The sequence below is a fragment of the Salmo salar genome, chromosome 13 (genome assembly GCF_965601325.2).
Source record: "Salmo salar chromosome 13, fSalSal1, whole genome shotgun sequence".
Lineage (NCBI taxonomy): Eukaryota > Metazoa > Chordata > Actinopteri > Salmoniformes > Salmonidae > Salmo > Salmo salar.
This window is the reverse complement of record NC_138303.1, coordinates 94,678,457-94,694,586: the sequence shown is the minus strand read 5'-3', so window position 1 is coordinate 94,694,586 and position 16,130 is coordinate 94,678,457. Positions and strand designations below refer to the sequence as shown.

The 16,130-nt window shown below is 42.8% G+C and overlaps 1 protein-coding gene across 4 annotated transcripts in view; it reads right to left on the bottom strand.

Moving 5' to 3' along the window:
• LOC106568184 (bone morphogenetic protein receptor type-1B) overlaps window positions 1–16,130 on the bottom strand; it is a 188,931-nt gene that overhangs the window by 120,663 nt on the left and 52,138 nt on the right. For 2 of the 4 annotated variants that reach the window (XM_014138295.3, XM_082960464.1), the window contains one exon: window positions 12,452–12,528. The exons of the other annotated variants lie outside the window; for them this stretch is intronic. The gene's annotated coding sequence lies outside the window, so the exon portion shown is untranslated. The remainder of the gene's footprint in view (window positions 1–12,451; window positions 12,529–16,130) is intronic. 4 annotated transcript variants of the gene reach the window in all.

Sequence of the window (16,130 nt, the reverse complement as noted above, 5' to 3'; positions counted from 1 at the left end):
CACTATCTACAGTAACACACTGCATGGACCTACAGTACTGATACAACACTATCTACCACACACTGTCTGGACCTACAGTACTGATACAACACTATCTACAGTAACACACTGTCTGGACCTACAGTACTGATACAACACTATCTACAGAAACACACTGTCTGGACCTACAGTACTGATACAACACTATCTACAGTAACACACTGTCTGGACCTACAGTACTGATACAACACTATCTACAGTAACACCCTGTCTGGACCTACAGTACTGATACAACACTATCTACAGTAACACACTGTCTGGACCTACAGTACTGATACAACACTATCTACAGTAACACACTGTCTGGACCTACAGTACTGATACAACACTATCTACAGTAACACACTGTCTGGACCTACAGTACTGATACAACACTATCTACAGTAACACACTGTCTGGACCTACAGTACTGATACAACACTATCTACAGTAACACACTGTCTGGACCTACAGTACTGATACAACACTATCTACAGTAACACACTGTCTGGACCTACAGTACTGACACAACACTATCTACAGTAACACACTGTCTGGACCTACAGTACTGATACAACACTATCTACAGTAACACACTGTCTGGACCTACAGTACTGACACAACACTATCTACAGTAACACACTGTCTGGACCTACAGTACTGATACAACACTATCTACAGTAACACACTGTCTGGACCTACAGTACTGATACAACACTATCTACAGTAACACACTGTCTGGACCTACAGTACTGATACAACACTATCTACAGTAACACACTGTCTGGACCTACAGTACTGATACAACACTATCTACCACACACTGTCTGGACCTACAGTACTGATACAACACTACCTACAGTAACACACTGTCTGGACCTACAGTACTGATACAACACTATCTACAGTAACACACTGTCTGGACCTACAGTACTGACACAACACTATCTACAGTAACACACTGTCTGGACCTACAGTACTGATACAACACTATCTACAGTAACACACTGTCTGGACCTAGAGTACTGACACAACACTATCTACCACACACTGTCTGGACCTACAGTACTGATACAACACTACCTACAGTAACACACTGTCTGGACCTACAGTACTGATACAACACTATCTACAGTAACACACTGTATGGACCTACAGTACTGACACAACACTATCTACAGTAACACACTGTCTGGACCTAGAGTACTGACACAACACTATCTACAGTAACACACTGTCTGGACCTACAGTACTGATACAACACTATCTACCACACACTGTCTGGACCTACAGTACTGATACAACACTACTTACAGTAACACACTGTCTGGACCTACAGTACTGATACAACACTATCTACCACACACTGTCTGGATCTACAGTACTGATACAACACTATCTACAGTAACACACTGTCTGGACCTACAGTACTGATACAACACTACTTACAGTAACACACTGTCTGGACCTACAGTACTGATACAACACTATCTACAGTAACACACTGTCTGGACCTACAGTACTGATACAACACTATCTACAGTAACACACTGTCTGGACCTACAGTACTGATACAACACTATCTACAGTAACACACTGTCTGGACCTAGAGTACTGACACAACACTATCTACCACACACTGTCTGGACCTACAGTACTGATACAACACTACCTACAGTAACACACTGTCTGGACCTACAGTACTGATACAACACTATCTACAGTAACACACTGTATGGACCTACAGTACTGACACAACACTATCTACAGTAACACACTGTCTGGACCTAGAGTACTGACACAACACTATCTACAGTAACACACTGTCTGGACCTACAGTACTGATACAACACTATCTACCACACACTGTCTGGACCTACAGTACTGATACAACACTACTTACAGTAACACACTGTCTGGACCTACAGTACTGATACAACACTATCTACCACACACTGTCTGGATCTACAGTACTGATACAACACTATCTACAGTAACACACTGTCTGGACCTACAGTACTGATACAACACTACTTACAGTAACACACTGTCTGGACCTACAGTACTGATACAACACTATCTACAGTAACACACTGTCTGGACCTACAGTACTGATACAACACAATCTACAGTAACACACTGTCTGGACCTACAGTACTGATACAACACTATCTACAGTAACACACTGTCTGGACCTACAGTACTGACACAACACTATCTACAGTAACACACTGTCTGGACCTACAGTACTGATACAACACTATCTACAGTAACACACTGTCTGGACCTACAGTACTGACACAACACTATCTACAGTAACACACTGTCTGGACCTACAGTACTGATAGAACACTATCCACAGTAACACACTGTCTGGACCTACAGTACTGATACAACACTATCTACAGTAACACACTGTCTGGACCTACAGTACTGATACAACACTATCTACAGTAACACACTGTCTGGACCTACAGTACTGATACAACACTATCTACAGTAACACACTGTCTGGACCTACAGTACTGATACAACACTATCTACAGTAACACACTGCATGGACCTACAGTACTGATACAACACTATCTACCACACACTGTCTGGACCTACAGTACTGATACAACACTATCTACAGTAACACACTGTCTGGACCTACAGTACTGATACAACACTATCTACAGAAACACACTGTCTGGACCTACAGTACTGATACAACACTATCTACAGTAACACCCTGTCTGGACCTACAGTACTGATACAACACTATCTACAGTAACACACTGTCTGGAACTAGAGTACTGTTACAACACTATCTACAGTAACACACTGTCTGGACCTAGAGTACTGTTACAACACTATCTACAGTAACACACTGTCTGGATCTAGAGTACTGTTACAACACTATCTACCACTAGGGTTGGAAAGATACCGGTAATTTACTAAAGTTACTCGAATCTTAGTCATTTTGTTGATTACCAGAAAATCGATGACAATCTATTTATACTTGAATATTTTTTAAATGTATTCATATATAGTATACATATTTTATATCTGTGTCCATATTGTCCATGAGTTTCTAGTAGATAGACCATATGGTTCTAGAGAAAATAGACTAATTAATGGGAAAAGGCATCTAATCAATATAACTTTTCAAACAATTGACTAGTCTTAACAACTGCCACCAGTTTGATGCCAAAACATTGACAACAAACACATATCGGCATAATCAAATAAATAAAAGTGTGTAAACAAATATATAAGGAATATTTCATGCTGAACCCCTAATATTAAACACCATTCATTCAGTAAGTCAGTGTTTCCTAACTCCAGTCCTCCAGTACCTCCAACAGCACACGTTGTCGTCGCCCCAGACAAACCTGATTCAACTCATTCAGGGCTTGATGATTAGTTGACAAGTTGAATCAGGTGTTCTTGTCCGGGGCTACAACAGAAATGTGTGCTGTTCAGGGTACTGGAGGACTGGAGTTGGGAAACACTGCACTAAGTTGATGGTTTAGGATCATGTTTTACAGCTTTCTTATTGAATTATTTCAGATATTTTGCATATGATAATGCCACACAGAAGGTCAGAGATAACTACAGACACCTCTGATAATATGAAGTACTCAAAAGAGCCACTAGATGTATTGTGATAAATTACATAAAATCCTTGAAAGATACCACAATTCTGGTAGTTTACTGGTAAAACTTAGAACGTTTCTAATTATATACCCTCCCTTTGCAACCCAACATACCACACACAGTACAGTAGCCAAGGATGTATCAAGTTGAACACTGGACCTACAGTACAGAACAGTTCAGTACCACCATGGACGTATCGTTCACGACCACACATACCCCACCTATAGTAACACACGGTACACTTTCAACTTTAATCTACATGGCTAAATAGAATAGTGTACTGAATCTCTCTCCCAGACACCTGGACGTCCAAAATCAACCCTGTCCATTCACAGAGAAGAATGTTTTGTCTGGGCTGTTTGGGGTTTGTAGCGGTGCTGCTTTGTACAAAGAGCCTTGACACTTGCTACAATAACAGGAGCTCAGTGTGGGTTATTGGAGATCTGGGGGCTCTCCTCTGAGTGAGCAGGACCGGCCTGGTGTACTGTACATAGCAGCGTCAGAAGTTCATGCCCTCCCTGGGGCATTCACACAGTAAAAACAAAGAGATCACACAGGCTGCGCTAGCGAGAGCTACGCTAACGAGGCCGATCGTTACAGTGGCGCCACCTGTCTCCCTCCTCCAATTAGGCAGAACAAGACCAAAGTGCTAATCAACCGTCCGACCAGCCCAGAGGGGAGAGGAGAGCGGAGAAAGAGAGAGGAGAGGAGAGGAGAGCACTGAGAGGGGAGGAGGGGGGAAGAGGAGAGAGGAGATGGGAGAGGAGAAGAGGAGAAGTGGAGAGAGGAGAGAGGAGTGGAGAGGGGAGAGAGGAGAGCGAAGGGGAGAGGAGAGAGGAGAGGGGAAGGGAGTTGTTAGAGGGGAGAAAGAGAGGAGAGAGCGGAGAGGGGAGAGGAAAGGAGAGAGCGGAGAGAGGAGGGGGAGAGTGGAGGAGCGGGGAAGAGGAGAGAGGAGTTGAGAGAAGAGGAGAGGAGAGAGGAGGAGAGGGGAGAGTAAAAAACAATAGGATCAAAGAGAGGATAAAAAACAAGTAGAAAGAGGGAGGAGGGAAAGCGAGAGAGAGGAGGAGGGAAAGAGAGAGAGATGAGGGGGAGCCAGAGAGCAAAAGCCATGGCAGATTAAGAGACACCTCTTTCTCCGTTTACAGCTCGGGCAAACTGAGACAGCTTTCTTATTGAATTATTTCAGATATTTTGCATATGATAATGCCACACAGAAGGTCAGAGATAACTACAGACACCTCTGATAATATGAAGTACTCAAAAGGGCCACTAGATGTATTGTGATAAATTACATAAAATCCTTGAAAGATACCACAATTCTGGTAGTTTACTGGTAAAACTTAGAAAGTTTCTAATTATATACCCTCCCTTTGCAACCCTACATACCACACACAGTACAGTAGCCAAGGATGTATCAAGTTGAACACTGGACCTACAGTACAGAACAGTTCAGTACCACCATGGACGTATCGTTCACGACCACACATACCCCACCTATAGTAACACACGGTACACTTTCAACTTGAATCTACATGGCTACATAGAATAGTGTACTGAATCTCTCTCCCAGACACCTGGACAAAAGCCATGGCAGATTAAGAGACACCTCTTTCTCCGTTTACAGCAAACTGAGACAACATCCAAAGTTCAAATATTTTAATTACGAAACATGAAAGTCCAACTGAGAGTCCTGATCGGTGTGTCTGTGGATGAGCAGATGAATTGTCCAGTGAGAGTAGGAGATGAGAGGTCGAGACGGGAGGGCAAAAACAGACTGGCCGCACAGTTGGAATAGGAGCGAGGCGCCCAGAAGGGCTGAGTGCTCCCTGAGGTTCACAGAAGCTGTAATTATGGGGAAAAGGGGTGTGTGTTTACAATATCTCACTCTCCTTAACAAGCACTGATTGTGTGTGTGCAGTGAGCGCGTGTAGGAATGTTTGAGCACAGCCAGAGTGCAGGGAGAGTTCAGGGAAGAGTTTGGTCAACGGACAAAGTGGTTTGTGTCAAACCTATCAAAAACAATATACACACCGAAATATAAGACTGAGGTAATTGGAGCTTGTTAGATTAGTCAGATAAATGAAACAACATTTTGTTCTGAAGAATAGTACTGCTGCCCAAAATAACTTCTAATGAGGGAGACAGAGGCTCAGGAAAACAGGGGTTTTCTATTAGTGCATTAATTAATGTCCTGACAAAATGTGTGAAGTGTACACATACATGTGTACGTGTGTGTGTGTGTGTGTGTGTGTGTGTGTGTGTGTGTGTGTGTGTGTGTGTGTGTGTGTTTGTGCGTGTGTGACAAGAAACCGAGAGTGAGAGAAAAAAGGTAGAGAGAGAGAGAGAGAGAGAGAGAGAGAGAGATGGGCATACTCTCTGCCCCCAACCACAATGAGGGCACACAGCCCTGCCTCCCTGTACCCCAGTAGGTGTAGGACCATCCGTCACGCTTGACCTCCCAAACATAGTCTAGTCTCTGTTGGTTCTAGAGGGTCCAGTACAGGGTGTAGTGCTGCCGGAGCGCAGAGCTGGTAAAACTATTTCTGGAAAATGTATTGTGATAAATTCTATTTAATTACCACAAAAATCCCATGAAAAACGATAGAACGACAAACCAAATAAATATGTACTGCAGCCTAGGGGTCGGTAAATGGGGGGTTCCTCCCTGTCTTCTCTCTGGCGGTGGCGGGAATGATGAAGAACTGTAGATTACGCGTGTGCACTGCGGAGGCCCGTCAGAGGCTTGACCACTTTGGCCATTCAGAACGTTGAGAACAAACATCTAAATTCACTGTGTGTCTGCCTTGATGTTCATAAAACACAATGGAGCCCCTCTTGCACAGTAGAACCTAGAAACGATATGTGAACACTTAGCTTATTGGCTATTGGTTGAGACAACGGGCCCGTTCTAGCTTGGTATGTCAGGGTGGGAAATTGGAAAAGAGAATTGGGCCAAGTTGGAGGAAGTAATGCATTTCGGTTATAGCTTTTTCAGATGCATGCATACACCACACCAAAAGCTTGATTTTAAAATGAATATCCTGCAATTTTATGTAGGAATAATTTATGTTCACTACCTAGTTTCTTTTTTTATACCAAAAAAAGGCTTGCGACTGGTACTTGGTCAATTGATTTGATGATTTAATCTATGCAAATCAAATCAAATCAAATGTTATTAGTCACATGCGCCGAATACAACAGTGAAATGCTTACTTACGAGCCCCTACCTGACAGTGCAGTTTAAAAAAATATGGATAAGAATAAGAGATAAAAGTAACAAATAATTAAAGAGGAGCAGTAAAAAAATAACAATATATACAGGGGGGTGCAGGTACAGAGTCAATGTGCAGGGGCACCGGTTAGCTGAGGTAGTATGTACATGTAGGTAGAGTTAATTAAAGTGACTATGCATAGATGACAACAGAGAGTGGCAGTGGGGGGGGGGGGGGGGGGAGTCAATGCGAATAGGCTGGGTAGCCATTTGACTAGATGTTCAGGAGGGTAGAAGCTGTTTAGAAGCCTCTTGGACCTAGACTTGGTGCTCTGGTACCGTTTGCCGTGTGGTAGTAGAGAGAACAGTCTATGACTAGGGTGGCTGGAGTCTTTGACAATTTTCAGGACCTTCCTCTGACACCACCTGGTATATAGGTCCTGGATGGCAGGAAGCTTGGCCCCAGTGAGGTACTGGGCCGTTTGCACTACCCTCTGTAGTGGCTTGCGGTCAGAGGCCGAGCAGTTGCCATACCAGGCAGTGATGCAACCAATCAGGATGCTCTCGATGGTGCAGCTGTAGAACCTTTTGAGGATCTGAGGACCCATGCAAAATATTTTCAGCCTCCTGAGAGGGAATAGGTTTTGTCGTGCCCGCTTCACGACTGTCATGGTGTGCTTGGACCATGTTAGTTTGTACCCTCCTGTAGGTTTTCACTCCAACCCCAGTTATAACACACCAAGGAACTTGAAACTCTCAACCTGCTCCACTGCAGCCCCGTCGATGAGAATGGGGGCGTGCTCGGTCATCTTTTTCCTGTAGACCACAATCATCTCATTTGTCTTGATCACGTTGAGGGAGTGGTTGTTGTCCTGGCACCACACGGCCAGGTCTCTGACCTCCTCCCTATAGGCTGTCTCGTCATTGTCGGTGATCAGGCCTACCACTGTTGTGTCATCGGCATATTTAATGATGGTGTTGGAGTCGTGCCTGGCCATGCAGTCATGAGTGAACAGGGAGTACAGGAGGGAGCTGAGCACGCACCCCTGAGTTGAGGATCAGCGTGGCGGATGTGTTGTTACCTATCCTTACCACCTGGGGGTGGCCCGTCAGGAAGTCCAGGATCCAGTTGCAGAGGGAGGTGTTTAGTCCCAGGATCCTTAGCTTATTGATGAGCTTTGAGGGCACTATGGTGTTGATATAAATGCTATGAATTGATATTTTACCTCTGTTTTCTTTTATTCTATAATAGCAGCGTTGCAGTTCTTGACACACTCAAACCGCTGCGCCAGGCACCTACTACCATACCACGTTCAAAGGCACTTTAATATTTTTTCTTGCCCATTCACCCTCTGAATGTCACACTAACACAATCCATGTCTCAAGGCTTAAAAATCCTTCTCCTCCCCTTCATGTACACTGATTGAAGTGGATTTAACAAGTGACATAAATAAGGGATCATAGTTTTCACCTGGTCAGTGGAAAGAGCAGGTGTTCTTAATGTTTTATACAGTCAGTATGTATGTGCATTTACATTAGGCTATAGCCTACAAATAGCTATACCATGTAGTCGTAGGCCTATTAGGCTATACTGCAAATTTTTGTTGTTTTTTCCTGAATTGGCCGAATGGCAGAGCTATCATTCAGCTAGCATTCAGCTATCCTTCAGAAAGACAAGTTGGTTCAACGTCATTGTGTGATCCTGGCGCTGTGCATTCAGAACCACAAAGGGCGCTCCAATCGTTTAATAGAACACTCTTCAAGATCTGTTCCCTATGCCTAATAATTCAAGAAGATGGAAATGCAGACACTATTCCCATGAAATTGATTGAGATCCATCAAATGATTGGCATGCAGATGCAGTTTCACCAGTAACACTTGAAGAAGTATCATTCACGATTGACAGTGATGATGGCCTATTTTGAAACGAGGTATGCCTAACTCGGCGTGGGTTTTAAAAATAAAAGATTTTATGGAGACAATAATGTGTGGGCATAGGCAGACATCGCCATTGGAGGATGCATTTTATGCATATAGTATTTTATAACAGGGCTCTCCAACCCCGTTCCTGGAGAGCTACCATCCTGTAGGTTCATTCCAACCCTAATCCAGCACACCTGATTCTAATAATGATCTGGTTTATAAGATGAATCAGTTAGTTACAACTGGGGTTGGAGTGAAAACCTACAGGAGGGTAGCTCTCCAGGAACAGGTATGCTCTATACCCTGTTCTATAATGATAGGCTATTCAATAGGTTACATCTGTCGGTACAAGCTTTGATTGAGGAAATTATTTAATTTACCCCCCAAAAAAGCACTATACTACTGGACCAGTATCTCTGAACCACAGAGCCCTGCTTTACAGCATCACAGTCTAGTTTCTGTTGGTTCTACAAAAGGACCAGTATCATGGCACCACAGACATAGAAATAAAAGTAATAGAACAGGCATCCCAATCCCCATTCAATTATGGCATAATGGGTGGACTGGCGGCCATTGTGAGTGTACACATAGGAGCAAAGCAGGAAGTGAAAGCAGGAAGTAAATGCAGGTGCCCCAATCAATTTGTGCTGTGATTTTTGAATCAACTAAATAACAAAAAATGCATTCCATTGCATGAGGCTATTCCCATGCAGTTAGCATAATTTGAATTAACATTCTACATTACCAAAGAAATTGCATCACAATACCAGGCAGCCATTGCGAGTGTACCCATCTGTTGTACCATTCAAATTGCCAGGGTTAGAGGTTCCAAGCCCGTTCTATTTACAGAGCCCTGCCCTACAGCATCATATTCTAGTCCAGGGATGGGTTGGGAGCCACCAAAAATCTGAAATCATACCCACACATGCAGTTAGAGCCGGCTGATACACAACCAACTGCTGATACACTACCAACTGCTGATACACTACCAACTGTTGATACACTACCAACTGTTGATACACAACCAACTGCTGATGCACAACCAACTGCTGATGCACAACCGACTGCTGATACACAACCAACTGCTGATGCACAACCAACTGCTGATACACAACCAACTGCTGATACACAACCAACTGCTGATGCACAACCAACTGCTGATACACAACCAACTGCTGATACACAACCAACTGCTGATACACAACCAACTGCTGATACACAACCAACTGCTGATACACAACCGACTGCTGATACACAACCGACTGCTGATGCACAACCGACTGCTGATACACAACCGACTGCTGATACTCAACCAACTGCTGATACACAACCAACTGCTGATACACAACCGACTGCTGATACACAACCAACTGCTGATACACAACCAACTGCTGATACACAACCAACTGCTGATACACAACCAACTGCTGATACACAACCAACTGCTGATGCACAACCAACTGCTGATACACAACCAACTGCTGATACACAACCAACTGCTGATACACAACCAACTACTGATACAACCAACTGCTGATACACAACCAACTGCTGATACACAACCAACTGCTGATACACAACCAACTGCTGATACACAACCAACTGCTGATACACAACCAACTGCTGATACACAACCAAAGTTTGAAATTCTAACTCTCAACAGTAATTTGAGACCCCGACTGAGTTCCAAAAATATATAAATAATATTCATAATCTTTTTTTGGGGGGGGAGGAAATTGATCTGTGGGCCTGCAAAAGGGGGTCGGCTCGTCCCTGATCAAGTCTCTTATGGTTCTAGAGGGCACCAGTAGCTCTGTGCCACAGAGCCCTGCTGTACAGCACAGCCTGGGTCCTGCCCTTCTTTCTCCACCAATCATAGTCCAGTCTCTGTTACAGCGGGACTAAGTGTGCGATTATTCTAACGTAGAAGGCATAAAAGAAACGCATGAAACTAGATCCCCTACTTGTCTTGACGAGAAGAAAACAAAAAAAAATGTCAGAGATGTTCTCTTCTGCGCTGTTCAACCAAGCCAGTGAATGTGGAGGAGTTAAGATGGAGTGTCATCTTGTTAATTGAGGATACCCTAGGATAGGGGGCGCCACAGCGCATTTTGAAAAAAAATCGTTCCCATTTTCAACGGCCTACTAATCAAACTCAGAAGCTAGGGCATGCATATACTTATTATATATGGATAGAAAACACTCTAAAGTTTCTAAAACTGTTTGAATGGTGTCTGTGAGTATAACAGAACTCAAATGGCAGTCAAAACCCCGAGACCGATTGAAACAGGAAGTGGAATTCTGAATTGTGGACTCGACTTCTCATCTTTCCTTATTAATCACACCGTTAACAATGGTTCAGTGAGCACTTCCTATTGCTTCCACTAGATGTCGCCAGTCTTTTCACAGTGGTTTGAGCCTTATACGGTCGAAACTCATTGAATGAGACGAGTTGGAAATTGGTCACAGGGGATGGGCCATCACCATTATGACGCCGGCGGCCAGGGCTACCCCCACCTTTGGAAACGGTTTTAAAGGCCATGAAATCATCCCCCTCGAATCTTATTGGCTCTCTTGGTGTTACAGGCCCTGAAGATTAATGTTTTACAACGTTTGACATGTTTGAACGAACCTACAGGCGGGAGAATCTCATTTTATCCGGAACTTCAGCCCTGCGCTTGGAGAGAGCCATAGGACGCGCTACCAACAGCAGGCTAATGGAACGTGAAGTATGGACTTTGTGACCGAAAATACATCTGTTGTGGACCTGGGATGCTTTCTGATGAAGACAACTAAAGGTAGGCGATTATTGACAATATTATACAAGATGAGATGTGACATGCGATTGTTTCCAAGATGGCGCCGAGCTCTGTATATTAGCTCATTTTCTGAGTATCGCATCACAAAGTGTGATTACCCAGTAAAGTTAATTTAAAATCTGGTATGACAGGTGTTCTCAAGAGATATTCATCTATAAATGTTAGATTGACAATATACATTTAAAAAATCGTTATAGGATAGTAATTAAGGGAAATGTAGCATTGTTTACCGGGACGCATTTGAGGGGAAATTATTTATTCAACGTCAGACAGAGATGTAAAATGCTGTTTTTATATATAAATATGACCTTTATTGAACAAAAGAATGCATGCATTGTATAACATGATGTCCTAGGGGTGCCATCTGATGAAGTTTGTAAAAGGTTAGTGCTGCATTTAGCTGTTTTTTGATTATATGTGATGCAAGTGGTTGGTCGGAAAATGGCTATGAAGCTGCTTTTTACGATGGACTTTTTTGAAATCGGACGACGTGGGTCGATTCAGGAGAGGTGTATCTAAAAAAAAAAAATATATATATTATTATTTTTTTTTTTTAATTATGATTTTTTTTAATGCTAATTGGCGATATGATTTTTCGCTGGATTTTGATCCCGCTGACGGGATGAGACGCTGAAGAGGTTTTAACGTCCAAAAGTGGAAGTCGCCACTCCAAGCTCCAGCCTCTCACCTCCAAGCTCCAGCCTCTCACCTCCAAGCTCCAGCCACTCACCCCCTCTTCTCTACACTTCAACCCTTCACACCCTTGTTTTGTTCCCTTGACCACTTGCCCAGTCTCCGAAATAGAGGTAATACAGAGAGTAGAGGGTTCACTCACCGATGTTCTTGTGTCTCTCAGTTTTCAGCTCCCGGCTATTCCACACAACCAAGATGTATAACTTGTGAATCGGTCACCTGCCCAAGACGAGAGTGAGACAACAAAATGACATCTCTGACAGACTTCAAAACTGACAATGCTATCCATCAGGAATAAAATCAATATGGAGAAAGCAAAGTGAAAGGGGGAGAAATAGAGACAGAGAAGGAGAGATTCAAATACACTCACTAACATAGAAGGACAGTTAAAGTGGACAAAGCGAAGGAGACAAAGAAAGAGATGGAAAAGGAGAAGTATTTTTAGCCTGCGCTACACATGACTGTCACTTGCTAAAATATTATTGTGCCATAAGATGTTAGCCTGTTTCCACAGTCACACACAGTACTGGATTCACACAGCTGTTGTTGCTTTGGCTGCAGACACATTGTATCACAACACCGGTAGAAATGTAAGGTGAGGGGGAGAGGTGTTCTGGGCTTGTTCTCTTTCCTCTTCCAGCCATCAATCAATCCATCAACTAATTCATCACATTTTATATACAAACACCTTTTCAAATCAACATCTGTCACAATGTGCTTTACAGTGACCTGGACTAGAACCCAACGGGCAAGCAGAAGCACATCCTCTCTCTTCATCATTCTCTCCTTTTCTCTAGTTGAAGTCACAGTCAGTAAATGTCACTCAACCTCTGACGTGCACTTGTCACCCTGTCCTCCTCACAGGGCAACGACTGGAACGTCACACACAGCTCACCTGCGTGACCACATACAGATTACGCATAACACACACTCACTCATAATTTCTGTTTGAATGATGGGTGGCCATGTTGTTTCTGTCTGAGTGAGGACACACACACACATGGCACAGCGCCTCTCTATATCCCACTGAGACTGAGGGAGGTCATAGTCCTTCCTGACACTCCCCAGGCTCTCTCCCTCTCTCTCAGCAGAGCAGAATGTTCTCCTGGTTCCTCTGCAAAATGGGAGCCCCAGCCAAACTCATTAGATAGTGACACAGATATGGACCCAGCCTCAGAAGCACATTTACTTAAAGAACAGTGCCGATGCAAAGTTTGGTAACAGAATGATGTCACAAAAAGCACAAACTTAGCATCTGCACTGTTCTTCAAGTAAATGTGTTTTTGCAAATTTTCTGTGGAAATTGTTAAAGGCCCATTGCATGAAAACTCCTTTTTCCTGTGTTTTATATGATATTATATAACAGCTGACGAAACTAACACTGCAAAAGTGTGAGATTTTTTTATCCGTGTTATTACCTGGTAGTTGCTGGTTGAAAATAGAATATACACAGGACATTCCAATCAGCAGGTCTGCGTGGGCGGGAGATTTGGCTTTCCATGGTGACATCACCATGCTGTAAATTTGTTAATAGACTAATAACAAAGAGAGTTCCAAACCTCTCTGCAAATAACAGCTAGTTTTCAGTTTTCCACTACCCACTCAGAACACTCCCAGACAGTCCTAGCTAAATTTTTGCTTGAGAAAGAGGTTTTCCTAAAAACAATTTTTTCCCATTTTAATGGAAATCTATTACAGTAAGGTACTTAATTGTTACCCAGAAATGATTTGATACTGATATAAAAATGGCTGCATTGGGCCTTTAAAAGTAGTCCTTGTCCATAAAGTTGTATGGTTTGTTTAACTTTGCAATCATTGGATTTTGTCTCAGTGTCACTCTGTTACCGTTGAATTGCCCATCTGCTGTTCTACTGAACTCTTCCTGAACCCAGCAGCACCAACTAACCCATTGGAGGACAACACAACATCAACAAACACACTGCCCACTTTTATCCAGCTGTGTAATGACAAACCCAACAGCACACAAACATACGTTATTTAATCACAATCTTGACTGAACAATTCTTTGCCGACTCATGTCCTGTATTTCCACTTGTTATTTCTCCGTTGTTACCACTGTTGTGGGTGAGACTGGTCCATAGGCCTTGTAAAAACAGGTGATGTTTTAACCACCTCACCCTCTTTTCCAGCCTGCTCTGAGGATCGTGTCTGAGTGTTAAACCATCTGTTGCAGTGTCTTCTGCGAAGGGAAGCCTGTGGGCCCTGTAATCCTGGCAGGGAAACCCTGTGTCTGGTCTGCTGGCTGACTAATGGCTCATTTGTCAATCAGACGCTGCATTCCTTAATTAGGAGAAATGCTCAGTTTGGGTCTTGCCCCAGCCCAGTGGAAAAGACAAGATGTATTACTGTACAACTCACTCTCTCTCTCTGCTCTGGAGTTATAAGGCTTAAGATGCAATTATGTAGATTGATAAAATGTGTAATGTACAGTTTGTGTTAATCACATGAATAACTTCCAATATAAGACTATATAGATTCACATAGTTTGATCTACGTTTGAAACACAATGAAGTCAACAGGCTAAAGTCTATAAACACATATCCACAGTACCACACTCACATCTGTCCCACCCTCCACTGATCCAGCCCTCCACTCTGACAGAACACATGGTGGAAAAACAGACACCTACTCTCCTGTGTGTCTGCTAAGAAAACAATGTCCAAATGCAGCTCTGAGGGGTATACTACTGAACAGGATCAATGAGTTAGCCAGGAAGCTTTGATGAACAACAAGAAATGTTGATTTTCTGATTCATTAAGAAAGCGAAGCATATATATACAGCACCAGTCATAAGATGGGACACAGCTACTCATTCAAGGGTTTTTCTTAATTTTTACTATTTTCCACATTGTAGAATAATATTGAAGGCATCAAAACTATGAAATAACACAATCATGTAGTAAGCAAAAAAGTGTTAAACAAATCAAAATATATTTTATATCTGAGATTCAACAAAGTAGCCACCCTTTGCCTTGATGAGAGCTTTGCACACTCTTGGTATTCTCTCAACCAGCTTCATGAGGTAGTCACCTGGAATGCATTTCAATTAAAAAGTGTGCCTTGTTAAAAGTTAATTTGTGGAATTTCTTTCTGTCTTAATGCGTTTGAGCCAATCAGTTGTGTTGTGACAATGTAGGGGTGGTATACAGAGATAGCCCTATTTGGTAAAATAGCAAGTCCATATTATGGCAAGAACAACTCAATTAAGAAAAGATAAATGACAGTCTGTCATTACTTTAAGACATTAAGGCCAGTCACTACGGAACATTTCAAGAACTTTTAAAGTTTTTTCAAGTGCAGTCACAAAAACTATCAAGCGCTATGATGAAACTGGCTATCATGAGGACCACCACAGGAAGGAAGACACAGGGTTACCTCTACTCATTAGTTACCAGCCTCAGAAATTGCAACCCAAATAAATGCTTTACAGAGTTCAAGTAACAGACACATCTCAACATCAATTGTTCAGAGGAGACTGCGTGAATCAGGCCTTAATGGTCAAATTGCTGCAAAGAAACCACAACTAAAAGACAAAAATAATAAGAAGAGACTTGCTTGGGCCAAGAAACCCAAGCAATGGACATTAGACCGGTGGAAATCTGTCCTTTGGTCTGATGAGTCCAAATTTGAGATTTTTGTTTCCAACAGCCGTGTCTTTGTGAGACGCAGAGTAGGTAAACGGATGATTTCCGCATGTGTGGTTCCCACCATGAAGCATGGAGGAGGAGGTGTGATGATGTGGGGGTGCTTTGCTGGTGACACTGTCAGTGATTTATTTAGAATTCAAGGCACACTTAACC